The 16336-nt window shown below is 37.1% G+C and overlaps 1 protein-coding gene across 1 annotated transcript in view; it reads right to left on the bottom strand.

Moving 5' to 3' along the window:
* Positions 1 to 16336, bottom strand: part of LOC136837732 (very long chain fatty acid elongase 7) — a 483891-nt gene that overhangs the window by 440229 nt on the left and 27326 nt on the right. The window contains exon 2 of the mRNA XM_067102656.1: positions 6697 to 6742. The gene's annotated coding sequence lies outside the window, so the exon portion shown is untranslated. The remainder of the gene's footprint in view (positions 1 to 6696; positions 6743 to 16336) is intronic.

Here is a 16336-nt window from a genome sequence, read left to right as displayed (position 1 = left end):
ATGCAATAACTGGGGCACGCCAAAAATATTTTTCATCAAACAGCGTCGCAAACTCAGTTCAGGAAACGCAAAAGGGCACAAGATTATGACACGACACATTGAATCTATAAACTATCCAAACGGTAGAAATACAAAATACTGTCGACTCCTTCCATTCAATAAGAACGCAGTTCATCTGATGATAAGGCTATTCTGGAAATGTGGTCGGTTACCTCACATCTGCAGTATCTTTTCTTAGTTGACCTTCCACGAAAGCGATTGCTCTGATGCTCCTCCTGGTGGCCTTTTCGAAATTCTTTATGACTACTCGTTATATTTCTCTTACGTAAACTCGAATAAACAAGTCTTGGCTCAACCTATCCTAAGATAGGCAAGGACAAAATAAGGGAAAATAAATGCAACATGGAAATTCCAGCACAAACAAAACAAAAGGGAGAATCTAAAAGGAGGGTAGTATTGGATTCATGACCACCATGATGTGATGTTTGACAGTAAGAGACAATGCCTAAGACTGACAAAAAGACCTAAGGAAGCGATGAGGACTAGGATGTTTCTTGCTCCCTATGCAGTGAGTAACTTGTCATAACAGGAATTTACCAAAAAAGATGGACAGAATCAATAATGTACAAACATCAAGAGAAGTCATCAAAATAAAAATAAACTACGTCATAAGATTGTTCAAATAAAAGGGTTGAAACTTTAAACCATCAAAGTGAATACAAGAGGAGAGGGGGTTGAGTTTTTGGCCATTCAAGAGAATCTGCAACAGAATGGGAAAAAATTTTCATTCCAACATTATGGGACTCCTCATTCACAAGCGTTCTAAAATTCCCTGAAGGAAAGCAAATTCGAATTCAGCACGAACAATATTCACTTCTACAATTAACCGCTTTCTTTTACTGGTGACATGAAATGAAAGCACAATTGCACCTTGCTGATACTGAAATTCCAGTAACTCACATTAAAAAGACTATTCATATAATTACTCTGTGATAAAATTCTAGCAATAAAAAACAACGAAATACCATACTGCACTACATTCTTATTAAAATGTATAAAAATATCCGACATTAAAATCAATAACATAACACCTGAACCCAAGGTAATAAGCCAAGAATAATTATTCAGTGCAATAAACTAAGAAAAAATCATGTACGAAAAACTTGAAAAATAGAGACGGGTAGAACAATTCTAGTAGAAGCGTCATAGTGGAAGAAAAGAACAGACTTTCATGGTACTCATTATAGCACATTCAAGTTTCTCCCTCTCGCGCGCGCGCGCATTCAGAATATCAGACACGCTTGCAGTACTCTGGGTTTCAGGGAAAGTGGTCATGAATCATTTTTCAACACAAAAGCTGTGATTACAGGCGAAATGCCAAGTGGAACACACGCACGACGAGAGAGAGAGAGAGAGAGAGAGAGAGAGAGAGAGAGAGAGAGAGAGAGAGAGAGAGAGAGAGAGCTTCCTTCGTAATATTACCCTTCTCAAGAGCTCCTTTAAACCGAGGACCCCCTATGTAAAACAGGTAGAAGTCTAATAAAAAACAATATCTCAAACTAATATATTCTCTGACACAAAGTTTAACGCCTACATAATCATGAGAGAGTATCTTTATGAATGGTTTCAACATGATAGAGTGAGGCTTGCCATGCGGACGCCCTCTCATTTTGATGGTATATATTTGGACTGAGTAATGAACACTCTCGCCAGATTGTTTTCTCTCTCTCTCTCTCTTTTCTCTCTCTCTCTCTCTCTCTCTCTCTCTCTCTCTCTCCAGCTGCGACCCAAAACAGCCCTCTGATAGCCAGGTACTTAGGTTACTACTTTGGTCAACACAAACATATCCCTTCAGATTCCAGAACTAAACGCTCGTCACAAATTTTGTGAAATGAGTGCGTTGACATTGCACCCCGTGACCAATAGAGAGAGAGAGAGAGAGAGAGAGAGAGAGAGAGAGAGAGAGAGAGAGAGAGAGCAGTATTAACTAAAGACTCCAACTGACAATCAAACAAGCACGAGTAGTTCCCCTTGACAGAGGGTGGTTTTAAGAAAAAACAGCAAGTGGTCACTGCCACATTCATACTGTGACTTATAAATCGTGGATGAATCTCATGCGCAGAAAATTACAACAAAGGTCGCTTCATATAAGCAAGCGTCGAACCACTTGCACATACGGCCTCATTCACTCTTAGACTGCACGCAATCTCTCATTTCCTGGCTATTAAAAGTTGATCCATTCCACTTTCTCTTCCACTGAATCTATCCAGCACTTCTTGATCTACTTCTCCTTCTTCCTCCCAGCACTTCTAAATCTTTCAATCTCCCAGCTCGTCTATCGTTCAATATTCTTTCCACTTGACCAAGGCATCTCTAAACACCCTGAACCTTCCTTCCGCCTGTACGAAATCCAAAATTGCTTCTCTATATCACATTTCTCACCCTTTCAGTCTTTCTTACACCACATATACCCAACAATTCATCTCAGCAGCTTCTATCTTTTTACTTTCATTCACATTCAACATCCAGACTTCACTCTCATGGAGCTGCCTTGAATATTCCTTTATACAAGCCAAATTTCCTTTAAAAAATTAAGTTCTCTTCCAAATCTTTTGGTATATGCCCTGCTACCGTCCTGATGTCATCCCTTCAAATAGGCCACTCGTCTCTTCGCTCATCCGGCCATCAAAAGTTGCGATCACTACCAAAATGAGTTTTGGTACATTTTAACTTTTATATCTATTTCTCTGTTACCAGGAGTAAAATAAGCATTATTATAAGTACAGGTTTTTACTAATTTCTGCCTATTGTCAGAAAGCAAGAAACCAATATTTGTTTGTCAGGAACCATTTGGTGGAGGAATGTCTGGGAAAAGTCATGGGTGAAGCCGTCTGCCTACTGGGTATGGAAAGTTAAAAAGTATACCTTAGTTTAGCCAACTCATGTGAAGTATGGCCTATTTAAAGAACAGAACAAACTGACTCTGTTTCTACAAACATATTCTACCATGTGATATTGACATTACCTATTGTGACTGATTGCACGTAAACATAATGACTCCTACCAATTTCCTCAAGCCACAGACCATATCAAAACGATAAAAGGTGATCAAGACAATTGTAGAAATATGGATTATTCGGAGATAAAGCGGAAGACGATTCAGCAAATCAGATGGGGAGAAAAATCTAGATTTTAATCGCATTTGTACTGTCCCAAACACACATGCCAAATTTGGCAATGTTATATTCCGGCACAGTTTAGAACCTCTTTCTCTCTCTCTCACGTAACAACTTCAGTATATGCCCTAATAACATTTTTGAGTCTTAGAGCTTAATAGATAACATTTGGTAATGTCTGTAAGGTCACAGTAAATAACAGTTTTGGAAGAGTTAAGGAAAAACTACATGACCTAACATTTCATCCTTAAAAACTTATTTTTAAAGATCCTGACAAAGATTCTGAAGATCGCAGACTTCTTGAAATTTGGCGTCTATTTTGTCCTACGACTTTGAAAAATAGGTTACAGTGAAAACTATTTGGGAAGTATCAACCCAACTCCTTAGGTACCTACCTGATACCTATTATTTCAATTGCCGTTTGATATATTCGTGACTGAAAACATGGTCAAGGTCAGCTATCTAGGGTAGACAGTCAACAAACCCAAATTATTTACCATGCCAAGTTTCAACAGAATCATATAAATATAAAATGTTGACGCTCATTTTGCCTTGTAATCTTCAAAGAATAGGTAAGGGTAAAAAAATAATTCTTAAATAATCGACAACAACCTACATATGAAGTTATATTCGCCTTCGACCGCCCCCTCCCCTTGAATAAATCAAAGTAAAAAAAAAAAAAAAAAAAAACTTGAAAAACAAATGTCTTAAATACACGGAAAATGTGAAAAAAACCATCAACCTCTAACTTCAATCTTAAATACCTAGGCACAAATGTCCATGGGAAAATAATAACCAACTCCAATGTAACGATTAACCGTTTCATAAAAATCAAGAGTAATGACTGGAAAGAGAATGCCCAAACCCAAAGTCTATGAATGACGAAAGTCACAGAAGACCGAGGTGTTGGCGAGGAGATTATGAAGAGATGCAAGGCGGGGGAGGCTTGTTAGATGACCCACTTCGCTTGCACACCAATAGTAGCAATCCTCGCCAGTCATAGTAATTCACAGCTCAGGTCAGGATGCATGACGCGTTTTTCATTTTTTACAGAACGTGCTCTCTGTTCAGTAGTGGATTCAAATTCGTCGTTTAACCATCATAAGCAGCTATAACGCTCTTTATATATATATATATATATATATATATATATATATATATATATATATATATATATATATATATATATATATATATATATATATATATATATAATATATATATATATATATATATATTTATATGTATGTATACATTTTTACATAATTTTATTTAGTTCTACATATTATATATATATATATATATATATATATATTTATATATATATATATATATAACATATATATATATATATATAGTACATAATAATGAAGTTCAAAGTACTGTACAGTTAACCACGATAGTCTAAGGGTAATGAACTGCCAGTTCCGATTTTATTCACTCCACCGCAAGTCAGCCTCTCTCACTACCGCCCCCTACATAAGTATGCAGAATGAGGTTCCTTCAAGAAAGCTTCTAGACGGCCTGAGAAGTTCCTAGGCTCGGCTCCTGCCGTCTCAAACCTCTCTTATATTACTAAGTTTTTGACGGTATGGTCGCATCGACGTATGCCGGAGTGTAATATGCAAGTAAACAACAGCTTCCCAAACACCCAAAAAAATCCCTGGACGACGAAGATATAAAGGAAGACAAACTCAACAGCCCAAACACAATACTAATCATGACTCTGACTGGCAAAAATATTTTGTGTTCGCTGAGAGAATGTAGGAGGAAGAGCACACACCACCGTTCTTTCTCTACGAACCAAACATGGGCACAGCCATCCAGAAGCCTCTTCCTTCTCCCCTGAACACCCCCTCCCCCTCCCCTTCATACGCATTCCTTTTCCTGGCTGATGACCTTCTTACGCAAAGGACCTTTCCCGTCTTTTCTTCTTCCTTTCCATTTCTCGTTCCCTTCCCTTCTACACACTTCTCCACTCTCTGTAATTCGGTTTTTTCTTTTACAGGTTAACGGATATCGAGGTCAGGAGGTTATTAGGGAGATGGGACATTCAACCGTTACTTTATTTTTTTCTTTTGGGGTTGCAAAGCAACTTTCGTTTATAAACTTCCAAGAAAAATGTAAATGAAAATGAATCTAGATGGCCTCAAGATCTTGCACAATGACTGCGTTAAATAAGTCTAGTTCTCCATACAATGTAATTGTATGCAACATGAGAAAACGAATGTTAAGTGAAAAATATTCCAGCCTACGCCAAATCCATGAGATGATGATGTTTAGAAGGCTGTGAAATAAAAATCTATGGTATTTTTGCACATGCATCGCATAAAATTCATCAGATGAATGGATGTTTGTATGCAAGTGTGTGAGTATATCTATCTATCTATCTATCTATCTATCTATCTATCTATCTATATATATATATATATATATATATATATATATATATATTATATACTGTATATATACACATTACATATTTATATATATATATGCACATACATATGTAAATATATACATACATAGATACATACATATATATGTGTGTGTTTAGAGAGAGAGAGAGAGAGAGAGAGAGAGAGAGAGAGAGAGAGAGAGAGAGAGAGAGAGAGAGACTAGAATATGCTTCAGTGTAAACAGCACCGCTAAATTAGGTAAGTGGGCGTACAACAATGTATGCTGAGTAGGAAAATAAATGAATGGAATTCTAGGAGCATGTACCCTGCAGAACCCCCCCACAACCTGCATAACAAACCTTGGCCTGCATTTCCACTCAGGTGAAAGGATACGGCGGTGCCGTCGCGGAAGCACATGAATGAAATGCTGATAATGTCCACATCATTACGTGAATACTACATGTAAATAAACCCCGTCTTCAAAGTCATCTCGGTTTATTCAGACTTCTCTTACAAATGCCTTCTCTCCCCCAATGTCGATCACCTTGAGACCAAAGTTCGCAAATGTGAAATCAATGATGTGATGCAGAGATAAGAAGATTCGATATCTCAGCAACCCTCAAACACTGGATTCATATGAGCATAAAAGTGGTAGGCTATGAAAGTGTTCCACTCAGGACAAAAATCTAAAGATATGCCCACCAGAACGGTTAAATCGTGGTTTCAAGGCAACGTATTCCTTTCCAGTATTGTACGTACTTTGACTTACAAGTCTGGTTGTACTGCATGTGCAGGTCTGTACGACAGCCAGGCTACATCATTTCCATAATATATATATTTCAAGATTTGGGAGTACTACTACGAATTTTAGGTTCTCAATCACGTGCAAATGTCATCATTGCATCTTGAATGCTCTGCTGTTTGAGCATTATTTCTGACAGGGATGTCTAGGCGGTGTCTTTCCTTTTGGGTATAATTCAACTTCTGCACAACGAGGTAGAAAATAATTCAGATTTGTGCGCCGCTCTAATAACGGTAAACTGTTTTCTACCCTTCCATACACGAAACACTGCAATGCTTGGCACATTAACTGAAGCAGACAGAAATAAAGTTTTACTAACCTTGTACAAGTAGTAGCATTCCACCCAATTTAGCGCTCAGTGTAACCTGAAAGAATACAAATTCTAGACAGCAAGTGTCATAAAAATAAGACAGGCAGCATAAGAATGCCAATTCGGAGTTATAGATGAGAATAGTTACAAATTCGGACAGAACAATAGATTAGTTATGACTTATTCAATTCATGGAGCCTTTTGCAACATCCCGATGCCCTACATATAATCAAGAGGCATATGACAAAACACTCTTTCATGAACGCGGCAAAACATTTTCATTAGCAAGGCACAAACACACGAGAACCAATTTTCTTAGGAATAATAAAGCAAAGGGTGGATAATAAGCAAATGTCTTGAGGCGTAACAAGAGCTGGGAAAATTGACGATTTCGGGCAAGGGTTTTTCAGGATCAGTAATTTTCTTTCCCTTTCCCGATTTTGGGTAAGTCTGGAGTATACATTTCTATCCTGAACTGACGATTCATTAAGCTGTGTATACAACAACGAACCTATGGCTGCCAGAAACAAACAGCTTCCCGGTGATAACTTCATACAGAATATATTGAACTCATGCATATTTACAAAAAATTTCATAACCTGCAGTTGCAGAACTGTATATAAAAACTGACAGAGAATTGCACATTCCGAGAATATTCTTCTTCTCAAAAACAGAATAAATTTTTGAAAATCCTACTTAAAGGTTACAAGCGTAGTAACGAATGGCATTTCGTTGCCTAAGGGAGGCATTCGCCCAGTAAATGTCAACTAGTCAACATGACAAAAATCATTACCGAATGTCAGTAGATCATCACTAAGTACCTTTACATAAAAGTGCCCCATCCACAGCTAAGTCAGTTTCCCACTTCCTTGGTACACTGTTACACCTCTATAGGAGACCTCCACAATGCCGATGTTACCACTAACTATACTATCTCCATTAATGAGGCCAAGACTCTAAAGCTTGTGTCTTGATTAAAGTAAACAAGTCCTTGTGTGGTGAAGTAATCAGGCACACTCATGTGTGGTGGACGCTCATCAAAACCTGATCTACTGACATCTTTGTACTCAGATATACATCCATTATAAAATTTCTATCATTGGAGCATTTCGAGTTAAAATTGTAAATGGTTGCAAAGCGTGTCGCTTTAAAAGTTTCTCTCTACAGAAACCAAAATTCCTTCATTAAACACAAAAAGGTAATATTGTTCAGCTCTTAAAACTGAGTACATATGGGCAAATACCCAAAGTTCCACATATTAAAAAATTCTTCCAAATCCAACAACAGTATCAGATTTGGAATCATCAAAATATTTGGGGATTTCATTGTCATTGTGTGATGCATGTATTTAATTGAAATGTAACAAATAACATGCAGACAAAAATGTTTTATGAGGTTTAAAATACCTACAGACATGTACTATAGGCAACTTTCATGGAGGAATATTGGATACTTGAATGGAAAACACATACCTGTTTTTACATCAATAGCTATCAAGGGTACTTTAAAGATCTAGGGAAACTCAGCAAAATCTACCAACACACTTCACTTACTGAAAGGCTCATGTAGCTATCCATATTACTACATTGTTGACAGTATTCAGCATTCTAGATCACAATGAGGAGAAATGTATACATCTTACTTCCACAACATTAATTTTGCAAGACAAATGCCAAATACAGTCTCAGCACTTGTTTGGAGTATGAGACACAACTTCTATAGTATCCAGTGACATCATACAGTTGACTTTCTTAACTGTCAGGTGAGAAGCCTAACCCAGTCTGCTGGCTTGATACATAAAGGAATCTGGCTTGATACCATAAAAGAATCTGGCTTGATACCATAAAGGATCTGGCTTGATACCATAAAGGAATCTGGCTTGATACCATAAAGGATCTGGCTTGATATCACAAAAGAATCTGGCTTGACATCAAAAAGGAATCTGGCTTGATACCATAAAAGTATCTGGATTGATACCATAAATGAATCTGTCTTGATACCATACAGGAATCTGGCTTGATTACATAAAGGAATTTGGCTTGATACCATATAAGTATCTGACTTGATACCATATAGTTATCTGGCTTGATAACATAAAGGTATCTGGCTTGATAACATAAAGGATCTGGCTTAATACCCTACAGGAATCTGACTTGATACCATACAGGATCTGGCTTGATATCATAAAGGAATCTGGCTTGATATCATAAAGGAATCTGGCTTGATAACATAAAGGAACCTAGCATGATACCATAAAGGAATCTTGCTTGATACCATAAAGGAATCTGGCTTAATACCCTAGAGGAATCTGACTTGATACCATAGCGGTAACTGGATTGATACCACAAAGGAATCTGCCTTGATAAAAGAATCTGGCTTGATACCATAGAAGTATCTGGCTTGATACCACAGAGGAATCTGGCTTCAGCCCCACCTCGATAAGTATAGATCCTTGCTTATTACAGGAGATAGCACAATTGATTCGGTGCCTCCATTAAAAAGTAAAAAAATGGGTCGAAGTTTCTTCGGCGCAATCGAGTCATCTGTACAGCCGCTACAGCGTACAATCAAGGCCACCGAAAACAGACCTATCTTTTGGTAGTCTCGGTATAATGCTGTATGAGCCACAGCCCATTAAACTTTAAACACTGCCCGGTGGTGACCTATCCTATATCGGTGCCAGATTATGGCTAACTTTTTAACTTTAAAATAAGAACAACTGAGGTTGGAGGACTGCAATTTGCTATGTCTGATGCTTGGAGGGTGGATGATCAATATACCAATTTGCAGCCCTCTATCATCAGTAGTTTTTAAGATCTGAGGGCGGACAGAAAAAATGCGAACAGAATAAAGTACGGACGGACGCACAATAGTTTTCTTTTACAGAAAACTAAAAACGCGAGTGGAATATTTAAGTGACACTGCTAACCTTTTCTGCTTTGTACATCACAAATCTAGCTCTGCCATTTTTTATAAATGCGACGGTATTCTGTACGTATAGTTTGCATGTTGTACATTTTAACATTAAGAACGTCGTTCTTAACAGAAAAAAATATGAACGTTCTTAATGTTAAAATGTTCAAAAGAAACATAGAATTAAACGTACAGAACAGTTACAAATATCAAAATATGCGGGTAGTCCAAAAGAACAACGTCCAATCTAAAATGTCCTCTTGACATACTGTAATTGGAGAACACACCTGTCAGCGTGGATCTACTAATATTCGTTTGAAATACTCGTGAGAGAAAGTTTTACATCCAATCAGTTCACAAAATTGATCATGTTATCATGTTACCTTTTATGTAGCCTAAATAAGGCTTTTGCGGATTCATTACCATTTCTAACATCTCGAATAATGCTCACATAGTATAATATGGTATGATCTACCAGTTCCTCTAAGAATAAACAAGTTGCATTCTTTACAAGCTATTTGATTTGCCATTACTTTCTTATTATAAACTGGTTTGCTTCCAATTCATGTTTTTCCTAATGTATATGGCTATTTAGGCTTCCTGTCAGTGCTCAGGAACCGTCTCTTGCACGCTGGCCGGTGGCCGCTGTTCTCTTCAGGTATCCTATTCTGATTTTGATTCTTTTGAGTGGCCTTAAACTGTTTATCATAAAATAATGAAATTCCATTTTTATTTCCATGATTAAACTGACCTGATGCATATGGGCCGTATATGCCACAAGCTTTGGTAAATTTTGCCGGATACAATACGTCCTTTAATACTTGGACTATAGTCCGAACACAAATTATTATATAACCGTGAGTTAATAAGGTTTCTGTACATTGCAACCTTAACATTGAGAAAAATGAGTTCACCCTATCGTTCCCTTTAAAATGCTCATCTAATTACTAAGTTTTTGGTTATTGACGGCATTAAGATTTTATTCAGTCGCAAAAAGATCACTCACCTAACTAAACCAAAGGATGCTTGTCATCTGTGGGAATATTTTCAATATCACCTACAAACACAATACAACGAAATTGGGTATGGCCCACATCATGCTCACGTACTTCTACCGGTAAGTTAACCTTACTTTCACGCATGTTACACCAACACAGCGTTCAGAAAATTTATGAATAACGGTGACAGTCAAAACAAAGACTTTACTTTTTTTTTTATTCCAACCAGACTATTTCCTCCATAAAAAGCAATCCACGGCTTCCTCTACTGGCACCTTCAAAAAACCTCTGGGCTAAGAGCGGGTACGGCCACAAGTTGCTGCACTTTAAATCGTGATGCAAAATCGTCAAATTCCTTCAATATTTCCCATTTTTTACCAGAGGTTGGATGTTAACATCTCATATCTTCGTCATCTGGCTGAATATAATGCTTGCTGCAAATTGCTTCAGTTAATCCTACCTGTGGATAAGGAAAATCTTTCGCTTCGAATTTGGATGACATTTCAGAATGTACAAGTTTTTCAAATTGCTACTTGAAGTCGACTGATTCTTCAGCGTAAATGTACAAGTTTTTCAAATTGCTCCTTGAAGTGCCGAGTGAAACTAAATAAGGAACAAACGACTTGAAAACTGAGGCCATCATACCTCCGAAACTTGGTATTACTAGTAATTTAGATAAGATCGATCATTCCTTTTTTTTTTTTTTTTTTTTGGGGCGGTTAATAAGGACCACTTGTAAGGAGAAATACAAAAAAAAAAATTTTTTTAGTTCACTGATCGTTTGAAAAGTTAAGCAAAAAAACAAAAGTGAATCTCCTGCGCATGTCACCTCTTTTTATCTATACACTTTTTTGGGGGGCAGAGTAGCAATTTAGTTGATAATACATCTCAGTTTTTTCAAGAATCTAGGAGTTTGCTATAAAAAATTCAACAAAAACATTCTGGATATAACAAAGAAAGACAGCTGAAGGTTAAACTCATTAATTTTCAAAATTTTTCTTTTGTTGCTTCGGTTGGACCAAAAAAAAAAAAAAGCCTGTAGGTTACAAAGAACTTGTCCTCTGAATCTTGTCAGCCATTTTTTTGTCCGAAATCAAAAAGCTCTTAAGTACAACCTTGGGGTTTTCATGGGAAGAGGCCGGATTCTTTGCAAAGCCACAACCACGAACCGCCTTACAACCAAGCTCCCCTCTTTCCATCAAACGTACATTTTCCAAGAATCCAAAATGCCACGCAGATGCTACGCATAAAGATTTTAAATCCTATTATATTGGTGTAATTATAGTTATGAGCGCCTGAACCAGCCTGGTTTGGCCTCTTGCTCTAGAGCAACCCGCAGGAATAATGGTGTAAGGCTTGCAGCCAATTTCCTTCATGCTGAATATTGTCGTCTGTCTGCTTGCGCTTACTGCGGAGTTTCAAACATTTTGCAAGTTTTTATGGTAATTTTATATAAATAAAATATATCTGATAGATCCTCAGTATTTACAAGTCACGTCGCGGTTGCCAATGTTCCGTAAGAGGCACCCATTGGTCACAAACAGATTCATATTCAGTGTGACTGCAACTGAAGATCAATTTGATTTTTGAAATTGAGACTAAAAAGCCAAGTACTGGGGAACTTTCACCTTCAGAGCTGAAGACGATGATAGGAAGGAGTTGGAATTCTTGGACAGTAAATCAAAAATTCAGAAAATACATGAGACCAATAGCCTACAAGAATCCAAAGGTGGAACTGGAAGAAAAAGCCACGGTCACACTGAGAAATAATAATTAGAGAGGCTGACAAGGAAGACTGAATAAATGATGCAGGGATGGAAGTAAGGTTTAACGAGTTGCTGCAGCTAGGGGCTGAAGGATCGCTGCAAACAGCCTTCAGCAATGCCTACAGTGCACCGAGTAAAGTATACTGATGGCACTGTTCCCTTCTTTGGGAGAAGATGAAAAAACCCTTAAGAAACAGACAACTCGAAAACCTGCGTTATCAACAGGTTTTCCGAGGATGATTCTTTTCCTCTCAGCGAACTTTTTCTTGGCTTAAAAAACCACAAGCAAAACAAAATGGCGACACTCCATGGTAAGCCTTCCTAACTCAAATGATATCATAGATATTTTGTTCAATCTCAGGGAAAGCAATCAAATCCACACTACTGATTAACCATACCAAACATATATTAACTGAAAATAATCTAGCTGAACTGCAATAACTTTGTTGGAAGTCACCATGGAAACCGAACAACAGCTGCTTCATAAGGTCTTTAAGATCAAAAACTCACAGGCTGAGACTGCTCTTCCTAATACCTGTCATGTTAAGCTAATTGTATTTAATTTCCTTTTTGTCAAAAAGAAACAAAAAGTTAACCAAGACAATTAAGATGCATTTGCCTAAACGTCTTCCCATTACTTTTCTGTATAATTTTTTCAGCTAAACAAAAAATTATGTAACCTTTTTCCTGTTCAAAAGGGTAGTTTGTGATAACTGTAATAATTACAGATAAACCATTATTCATACAAAGGTCTCTAAGCTCTGGATAAGTAGAGTAGCCGTTTTATATGTAACAGCCTTTCCCAAGGGCAACATACTCATAGAGAACAATTAGATACTTTAGATAAAATTTCAATTCTTGCCAAATAAGTTTGCCTTGTTTACTCTACAACATAACACGGGATACCAATTCCAATGAAAACAAGTAAAAAAAAAAAACTGGAAGTTTTGTTACTTGCTCCAAAAATGTTTTAACCTAGAGAAAAATATATGGAGCAAAATTTGTAAAATGACAAGAAACTGGCAAAGACCATTATCGTGAACAAAGCTTCTATTTGTTAACAGCAGACACCAGTCAGCTTATTTGCATATATGCTTTAACGAAAATTTGTAACCCTTGTGCACATGGATGCGAGTTGTTTTCTCCCCACAAAAAAAAAAAAAAAAAAATCGGATCTTTCCTATATAGTGACCCCATGGGTTTTCGGGGTCATTATCTTTATGATATCTACAGTCTTTATGTTTTTATGGTAATCCCTAACGAGCTCGTGCTACACACGCCGCAAAGGTGGATACATACCGGGTTAAAACCCAAAAATTCGGACAGCATATTCCCCATAATCTATTGGGTGTTTCTCTCCAGAAACAAGACTCAAAGTGTCTTGTAAATTCTGCAACCTACCTGAGGCTATCTCTGAGATTCGGACGTTGACACGTGAATGGATCGAGGGTATTCCCATGAAATCGGCCTCTGGAAGATTTAGCCCCAGGGGAACGATAAGCACATGTATTGCGACGCTCATTCGAAATAATCTATATCAAGGGTGCCGAGTCATCTTGTACATGATTGCATGACTGCCGTCTCAGCATGACTGGACAATAAAATCTCAGAAGCATTGTAAGGGCCAGTTATGTCCTTTCTTAGACCTTGGGTTTGCCTACGATGCTTCAGTGCAGGAGAGTTTAATGACAAGCACTGCATTTAAGAGAGAGAGAGAGAGAGAGAGAGAGAGAGAGAGAGAGAGAGAGAGAGAGAGAGAGAGAGAGAGAGAGGTTAATAAAAAGTAAGACTTCATGAAGAGTCTAGTGCCATTAGTTTATGCTTAACCTCTCATCTGCCATTTACATATTTCATTCCCTGAGTAATCAAACATTCTGAAGACCACAGATGTGAAATATCAACTAATCCGAAATATGAATGCTTTTAGTTCTGTTCCTATAAACTGTAATAATCATATTATTTAGTCTAAATCTGATAAGATGTAAATAACTACCTTCCTTTCCAAAGAGCGTAAAAGTTTGTTTCAGATAAACAATGACAATTCAAAAACTGAGCGAGAACAAGTCAAGTCATTTAATACTTAAGCCACGAACACTTCTGCTTCGTTTCAACTTGAAAAAATTACCAAAATGATACAGCACGACATAGGGATTACAACCTGTTGAAGACATCAAATACCACTGCGCAGGAGGTGAGGAGAGGATTAAATGTGCTTATGCCATAACCGGGAATATTATTTCCTTTTAGTCAGTGTGACTTTTCATCATGACAAGACTAAAGCAAGTATTGACTTCGGAGTAATGCAAAACCACCGAGGATGCATTCTTCTGCAATCTAATGATACCTCGCATGCACAAGCCATTCTTGTGCATGCCTTTACACTGACTGACTGAGTGTGTGTGTGTGTGTGTGTGTGTGTGTGTGTGTTGTGTCTTCGCTATGTAAACACACTGCAGATATTTCTCATTTCTGACGAAGAGCTTCAGGCAGAAATTCGATAGAGAAAAAACTTTTAAGTGGCATTGTATTTTTAAATACAAATATAAACTTTCATGTAGTGCTTCATACTTCCAATGTTACACCAGGTTTCCATGGTTCAGGAAATAAGGTTTATTTGCACTGAATTCACAACTTGAACACTGGGCGTGTTTTATTGGCATTGCAGATTCTCACGACTCAACTTCTTATGTACTGACAATTTTTTAAACACACTGAACAAGGTGGAAAAACAACAGCACACCGCCTCCACCTCACGCCTTTCTAATCAGTTTCCTGTCCAGCAAAATGAACTCTCTACAATTTCCTCAAATACACCTCGAGTTGACTCCTAGCGGAACAGTGTCAAGTGATTAACATCAATTCAGGTGTTTAATTAAGAATAAATTAACGGCAGAAGTTGCCATTTCCCTGTAAACTGTTTTCCCAAGATTTAATGACGGTGAAAGAATGAATGCAGTCATCAGACTTACTTCAACAACTTTCAAAAATTCTGAAGCTTTTTTTTTTAATTCGACGCTCTGATCAGAATATGAATAAATTATGTATGAGCGTTAACTCATTTCACCGTTAGATCCTTCAATGCTATCTGTAGGCCGTTAAAAGTCCAAATCATACAATAAAAATCTTTAACAATATTTTCATGTGATACAGAGAATTTGGTACAGTACTAAGCCTATGATGTCTTTTTATGATATGTTTTTCTATAAAGAAAGCAAACTTCACTGTCCAATTCATAAAAACCTGAACCAACCCCTCAGTTCTAATTTAAACTCATCCAATAATACTGTATGAGAATAGACGTCTTTTTTTAAAAAGAAATATTTAGTCTATACTCTGTTACGCCTTTGTACTTCTTTCCTACTATTAAATGAATTGCTGCAAGAGTCAGCCCTCCACCCCCTCATCACATTACGAAAAAAAGTGGCAAAACACTTTCCTATACAGCTAACTTCAACTCATGATAAATATTTTTTACACTGGTTTTAGGGACTTTTTAACATAAACAATAAATTACAACTCGTTATCTTTACAATATCAAATTCCTTAACGCAGAATTGTGTATAAAGTTACATGTACAGCATCTATAAACTTGGTCAGTTTGTACAATAACGTATCATGAATCGAACAAAATCTTTCCCTTCTTGGGGGAATGTTAGGCAATTGGTTATTTATTGTTTTGAATAAGTACGCATGATAAAAGATAGAAATGAATATATATCATCCTAATATAATTTTATTTTCCTATATAATTGGAATGCTATTCCTTACTGTGTATGATTACATCAGCAAAAGGTGTGAATTGACGTGTTGTGTAAGCTTGTTCTTCCTGCACGACGTTGGTGATCATGTAATAAATGACATATAATCATGTGTAGGGCCATTTTAGCATCGTGCGCAAAAAGGGAATGTGTTTATTTACTTATTATATCATATAACGTCTTCAACTTCAACCGTATGTATGCACAGACGAGG

This window comes from Macrobrachium rosenbergii, chromosome 59, assembly GCF_040412425.1.
Source record: "Macrobrachium rosenbergii isolate ZJJX-2024 chromosome 59, ASM4041242v1, whole genome shotgun sequence".
Taxonomy (NCBI): domain Eukaryota; kingdom Metazoa; phylum Arthropoda; class Malacostraca; order Decapoda; family Palaemonidae; genus Macrobrachium; species Macrobrachium rosenbergii.
This window is presented reverse-complemented; position numbering and strand designations above follow the sequence as displayed.